Source organism: Musa acuminata, chromosome BXJ1-6 (assembly GCF_036884655.1).
Source record: "Musa acuminata AAA Group cultivar baxijiao chromosome BXJ1-6, Cavendish_Baxijiao_AAA, whole genome shotgun sequence".
Lineage (NCBI taxonomy): Eukaryota > Viridiplantae > Streptophyta > Magnoliopsida > Zingiberales > Musaceae > Musa > Musa acuminata.
Window position 1 is genome coordinate 15,990,063 of NC_088332.1, and position 7,438 is coordinate 15,997,500.

Genomic DNA, 7,438 nt, shown 5'->3' on the forward strand with positions numbered 1-7,438 from the left:
AATTTTGATATTTTGATTTTGATTAAATTTTTTTTAATTTTGATATTGACTAATATTTTTTATTTCCATTTTGACTAATACTTTTTTATTTTGATTTTAACAATTATTATTATTATTTTAATTTTGAATAATATTATTTTTCATATTAAATATTAGAAAAAGTAATTTGATTAGTATAATCCATAGTTTAATCTTATATGCATCAAAAGGTAACATAAATTTTAGGAAGAACCAAGATTCTAGATTTGATATGGTAGAATAATTTTGATTCATTCTCATCCAATCAAAATCTTTTTTTGATAAGTCTTGGTATTTTTATTAATTTCGATATCGATATACATATCAGTCCAGTTCTCAATATCTCTATTGTTTCTAAAGTAAAAATAAAAGATTCTATAATTCAAATATTTTCTATCTATATATTTATGGGTATCAATCAAATATCATTACTATCCCCATAATTTATATATTCATGTGATAAAAGATCATATCTATAGTGTTTTTAAAATTTATCTATAGTTGCACTGATTTGCTAATTTGTACACTATTTCTCTTCTAAAATATTGGAGATAAGCTTTGATTGATACTTGCGATTATTAGAAATAATACCATTTGCATTTAGGCTCGAGAGAATATCAACTTTTTTCTTGAGGTCGAGAGCAGCTATGAAGTAAAAAGTTGATCAAACCTGGACAAGAAACACATGTCATGCTTATCCCATTTATGTTGCCAGAATGAGTGGCCATCGCTGCTGGGACAGCGGAAATTAAGCTGGTATTGAATCATCTCGCCTATCAGGGGTTTTATCTACAATCCAAGAACAAGATAAAAAAATGATGAATGACTCACACTCTCATTTCACTTGGAACCTTTACGATAGAGTAGTATGTGTCAAAGCCGAACACATTCGGTTGTAGCTAGAAGCTGCCGACATATTCTTGTCATAAGATGGAAACGTTCCACTGCTGAAAGCGGGCAACTATCATGGATGATAAAGTTTCTTTCCGGATACCCTGTACTCATAGGACAGCAACGATTGACATTGCAACATGATCCGTGCCACTGTATGTTTCAATTCAAAGTAATCAATATAGAGAATAAAACAAGATATATAAAAAAATTAGACTTACCTGTAGAACTAAGTGAAAATAATCATAATTGGACACAATAGTGATGGAGAAAACCAGCAAGAAAGGGACAACGAGAGGTGTCATGCTTTGGCGAGTTAGACTTCTGGGTATGTCGGAAGGCTTCTCATCTACAATATATGACTGATGCATAATTGAAGAAGAATGAAGAAAGAAAATAACTCAGGTTCGATTTAAGTATCTATATGTCAAATGCATGTGCTGAAAAGAGAAGATTAATATATATATATATATATATATATATATATATATATATATATATATATATATATATATATATATAAAATCTTTTATCACATGAATATATAAATTATAGAGATAGTAAGGACTCATATACACTAAAACTTTAATTGTTTTATGTATTGCTAAATATGACTATTGATGATTACAAAAGAAAAAGATATTTTATTGATATCCATAAAAATCTGGATAGAAAATATTTTAATTATAGAATTTTTTATTTTTACCTTAGAAACAATATTGATGGTGTGGAATTGACTGATATGTATACCGATATCGAAATTATTCTACCATATCAAATCTACAACCTTCGTTTTTCCTAGAATTTGTGTTACCTTTTGATTTATATAAGATAAAACTATGAATCATACTAATCAAATTATTTTTTTCTAATATTTAATATGAAAATAATTGTAGTCATAATTAAAATGAAAATAATATTATTCAAAATCAAAATAAAGTAAATATTAGTCAAAATCAAAATAAAAAAATATTAGATAAAATTAAAATAAAAAATATTAGTTAAAATCAAAATAAAAAAAATAAAATCAAAACATTAAAGTATATATTAAAATATAATTTTTAAATTCTATCCAAGAAAAAGAGGGTTAATCAAATATTGTGTCAAATCTACAAAAACGAAACTAAATGGGATATCTTAAATTTGTCGTTAGCTTTTAACTACAACCGAAGTTAGGTTTGTTCGGCTCTTACACAAATTACTATATCGTAAAGATGCCTTGCGAAATGAGAGTGTTAGTCGTTCATTATTTATTATCTTGGTCATCGATTGCAGATGGACCCGTTGATAGGCGAGGTTATTCAAGACTGGCACAGTTTTTGCTGTCACAATAGCAATAGCCAATCATTCTTGTAACATTAATTGGATAAGCATGGCACGAGTTCTATATCCAAGTTCGATCAACTTTCTTATTTCACAACAACCCTCAATCTCAAAAAAAAAGTTAATATTCTCTCGAGCACAAATACAAAAGGTATTATTCCTAATATCCGCAAGAATCAACCGAAGCTTATCTTCCAATACCTCAGAAGAGAAATAGGATATAAACCAGCAATCTAGTGCAACACAAAATCGGAGAACTAGCAACTGTATCAGGTTCATATCTTCGTCAACAAATTATATCTGCATCAATTGTAAGATTTCTATGAAAAGAAAATGTACTCCCCCTTGCATTATATTCTCTTGCTTTCCAATTTTCTAATATGTCAAATATCAAAAATAATGATTGACATCCAAAACAATTGAAATCATGTGTAAATTTGAATAGTCTTGTAAAACCATGTAAATTAATTATATTATGCATTAACTTTTGGTAGATCTGACAAAAGATTTGATTAACCATCTTTTTCTTTGTTGAAATTTTAAAATTTTATTTTACGGAAATTTTGATATTTTGATTTTGATTAATTTTTTTTTAAATTTTGATATTGACTAATATTTTTTATTTCCATTTTGACTAATACTTTTTTATTTTGATTTTTACAATTATTATTATTATTTTAATTTTAAATATTATTTTTCATATTAAATATTAGAAAAAAGTAATTTGATTAGTATAATCCATAGTTTAATGTTATATGCATCAAAAGGTAACATAAATTTTAGGAAGAACCAAGATTCTAGATTTAATATGGTAGAATAATTTTGATTCATTCCCATCAAATCAAAATCTTTTTTTGATAAGTATTGGTATTTTTATTAATTTCGATATCGGTATATATGTTGCCAGAATGAGTGGTCATTGCTGCTGGGACAGCGAAAATTAAGCTGGTATTGAATCATCTCGCCTATCAGGGGTTTTATCTGCAATAGAAGAAAAAGATAAAAAAATGATGAATGACTCACACTCTCATTTCGCTTGGAATCATTACGATAGAGTAGTTAGTGTCAAAGCCGAACACATTCGGTTGTAGCTAGAAGCTGACGACATATTCTTGTCATAAGATGGAAACGTTCCATTGCTGAAAGCGGGCAACTATCATGGATGATAAAGTTTTTTTCCAGATACCCTGTACTAATAGGACAGCAACGGTTGACACTACAACATGATCTGTGCCACTATATATTTCAAATCAGAGCAATCAATATAGAGAAGAACAAGATATATAAAAAAATTAGACTTACCTGTAAAACTAAGTGAAAATAATCATAATTGGACACAATAGAGGTGGAGAAAACCAGCAAGAAAGGGACAACGAGTGGTGTCATGCTTTGGCGAGTTAGACTTCTGGGCATGTCGGAAGGCTTCTCAACTACAATATATGACTGATGCATAATTGAAGGAGAATGAAGAAAGAAAATAATTCAGGTTCGATTTAATTATCTATAGGTCAGATGTATATGCTGGAAAGATAAGATTAATATATCTATATATATATATATATATATATATATATATATATATATATAAATATATATAAAATCTTTTATCACATGAATATATAAATTATAGGGATAGTCGTAAAGGTGCCTTGCAAAATAAGAGTGTTAGTCGTTTATTATTTTTTATCTTGGTGTTCGATTGCAGATGGACCTTTTGATAGGCGAGGTTATTCAACACTAGCACAGTTTTTGCTGTCACAATAGCGATGGCCAATCATTCTTGTAACATTAATTGGATAAGCATGGCACGAGTTCCTTATCAAAGTTCGATCAACTTTCTTATTTCACAACAGCCCTAAACATCAAGAAAAAAGTTGATATTCTCTCGAGCACAAATGCAAAAGGTATTAATCCTAATATCCGCAAGAATCAACCGAAGCTTATCTTCCAATACCTCAGAAGAGAAATAGGATATAAACCAGCAAACTAGTGCAACACAAAATCGGGGAACTAGCAATTGTGTCAGGTTCATATCTGCGTCAACAAATTATATCTGCATTAATTGTAAGATTTCTATGAAAAGAAAATGTACTCCCACTTGCATTATATTCTCTTGCTTTCCAATTTTCTAGTATGTCAAAAATAAAAATCATGATTGACCTCAAAAACAATTGAAATTATATGTCAATTTAAATAGTCTTGTTAAACCATATAAATTAATTATCTTATGCATTTACTTTTGGTAGATATGACAAAAGATTGATTAACCCTCTTTTTCTTGGTTGAAATTTTAAAATTTTATTTTACGGAAATTTTGATATTTTGATTTTGATTAAATTTTTTTTAATTTTTATATTGACTAATATTTTTTATTTCCATTTTGACTAATACTTTTTTATTTTGATTTTTACAATTATTATTATTATTTTAATTTTGAATAATATTATTTTTCATATTAAATATTAGAAAAAAGTAATTTGATTAGTATAATCCATAGTTTAATCTTATATGCATCAAAAGGTAACATAAATTTTAGGAAGAACCAAGATTCTAGATTTGATACGGTGGAATAATTTAATTCATTCCCATCCAATCAAAATCTTTTTTTGATAAGTCTTGGTATTTTAATTAATTTCGATATCGGTATACATATTAGTCCAGTTCTCAATATCTCTATTGTTTCTAAGGTAAAAATAAAGAATTCGATAATTCAAATATTTTCTATCTAGATTTTTATGGGTATCAATAAAATATCATTACTATGCCCATAATTTATATATTCACGTGATAAAAGATCATATCTATAGTGTTTTTAAAATTTATCTATAGTTGCACTAGATTGCTAGTTTGTACATTATTTCTCTTCTAAGAAATTGGAGATAAACTTCGATTGATACTTGCGATTATTAGGAATAATACCTTTTGCATTTAGGCTCGAGAGAATATCAACTTTTTTCTTGAGGTCGAGAGCAGCTATGAAGTAAAAAGTTGATCGAACCTGGACAAGGAACACATGTCATGCTTATCCCATTTATGTTGCCAGAATGAGTGGTCATCGCTGTTGGGACAACGAAAATTAAGTTGGTATTGAATCATCTTGCCTATCAAGGGTTTTATCTGTAATCTAAGAACAAGATAAAAAAATGATGAATGACACACTCTCATTTCGCTTAGAACCTTTACGATAGAGTAGTTTGTCTCAAAGCCGAACACATTCGGTTGTAGCTAGAAGCTGACGACATATTCTTGTCATAAGATAGAAACATTCCATTGCTGAAAGCGGGCAACTATCATGGATGATAAATTTTTTTTCCGGATACCCTGTACTCATAGGACAGCAACGGTTGAAATTGCAACATAATCCGTGCCATTGTATGTTTCAAATCAGAGCAATCAATATAGAGAATAACAAGATATATAAAAAAATTAGACTTACCTGTAGAACTAAGTGAAAATAATCATAATTGGACACAATAGTGATGGAGAAAACCAACAAGAAAGGGACAACGAGAGGTGTCATGCTTTGGCGAGTTAGACTTCTGGGCATGTCGGAAGGCTTCTCCTCTAAAAAATATGACTGATGCATAATTGAAGGAGAATGAAGAAAGAAAATAACTCAGGTTCGATTTAATTATCTATAGGTCAGATGCATGTGCTGAAAAGAGAAGATTAATATATATATATATATATATATATATATATATATATATATATATATATATATATATATATATAAATCTTTTATCACATGAATATATAAATTATAGGGATAGTAAGGACTCATATACACTAAAACTTTAATTGTTTTATGTGTTGCTATATATGATTATTGATGATTTAAAAAAAAGATATTTTATTGATATCCATAAAAATCTGAATAGAAAATATTTGAATTATAGAATTTTTCATTTTTTCCTTAGAAACAATAGTGATAGTGCGGAACGGACTGATAAGTATACCGATATTGAAATTAATAAAAATACTAAAGCTTATCAAAATAATTTTTGATTGGTTGGGAATGTATTAAAATTATTTTACCATATCAAATCTAGAACCTTGATTTTTCTTAGAATTTGTATTACCTTTTGATTCATATAAGATTAAACTATGAATCATACTAATCAAATTACTTCTTTCTAATATTTAATATGAAAATAATATTAGTAATAATTAAAATAAAAATAATATTATTCAAAATAAAAATAAAGTAAATATTAGTCAAAATCAAAATAAAAAATATTTGTCAAAATTAAAATAAAAAATATTAGTTAAAAACAAAATGAAAAATATCAAAATCAAAGCATCAAAGTATCCATTAAAATATAATTTTAAAATTCTATCTAAGAAAAAGAGGGTTAATCAAATATTGTGTTATATCTACAAAAACGAAAATAAATGGGATATCTTGAATTTGTTGTTAGCTTCTAATTACAACCGAAGTTAGGTATGTTCGGCTCTTACACAAACTACTATATCGTAAAGGTGCCTTGCGAAATGAGAGTGTTAGTCGTTAATTATTTTTTATCTTGATCTTCGATTGCAGATGGACCCTTTGATAGGCGAGGTTATTCAACACTAGCATAGTTTTTGCTGTCACAATAGCGATGGCCAATCATTCTTGTAACATTAATTAGATATGCATGGCACGAGTTCCTTATCCAAGTTCGATCAACTTTCTTATTTCACAACAGCCCTCAACCTCAAAAAAAAAAGTTGATATTCTCTCGAACACAAATGCAAAAGGTATTATTCCTGTCACATATTCTTGTCACAAGATGGAAACGTCCCATTGCTAAAAGCGGGCAACTGTCATGGATGGTAAAATTTTTTTTCCGAATACCCTGTACTCAAAGGACAACAACGGTTGACATTGCAACATGATCCGTGCCACTAGATGTTTCAAATCAGAGCAATCAATATAGAGAAGAACAAGATAGATAAAAAAAATTAGATTTACTTGTAGAACCAAGTAAAAACAATCATAATTGGACTCAGAAGTAGTGGAGAAACCTGCAAGAAAGAGACAATGAGAGGTGTCATGCTTTGGCGAGTTAGACTTTTGGGCATGTCGGAAGGTTTTTTCTCTACAATATATGACAGATGTATAATTGAAGGAGAATGAAGAAAGAAAATAACTCAGGTTTGATTTAATTATCTATAGGTCAGATGCATGTGCTGAAGAGAGAAGATTAATATATATATATAT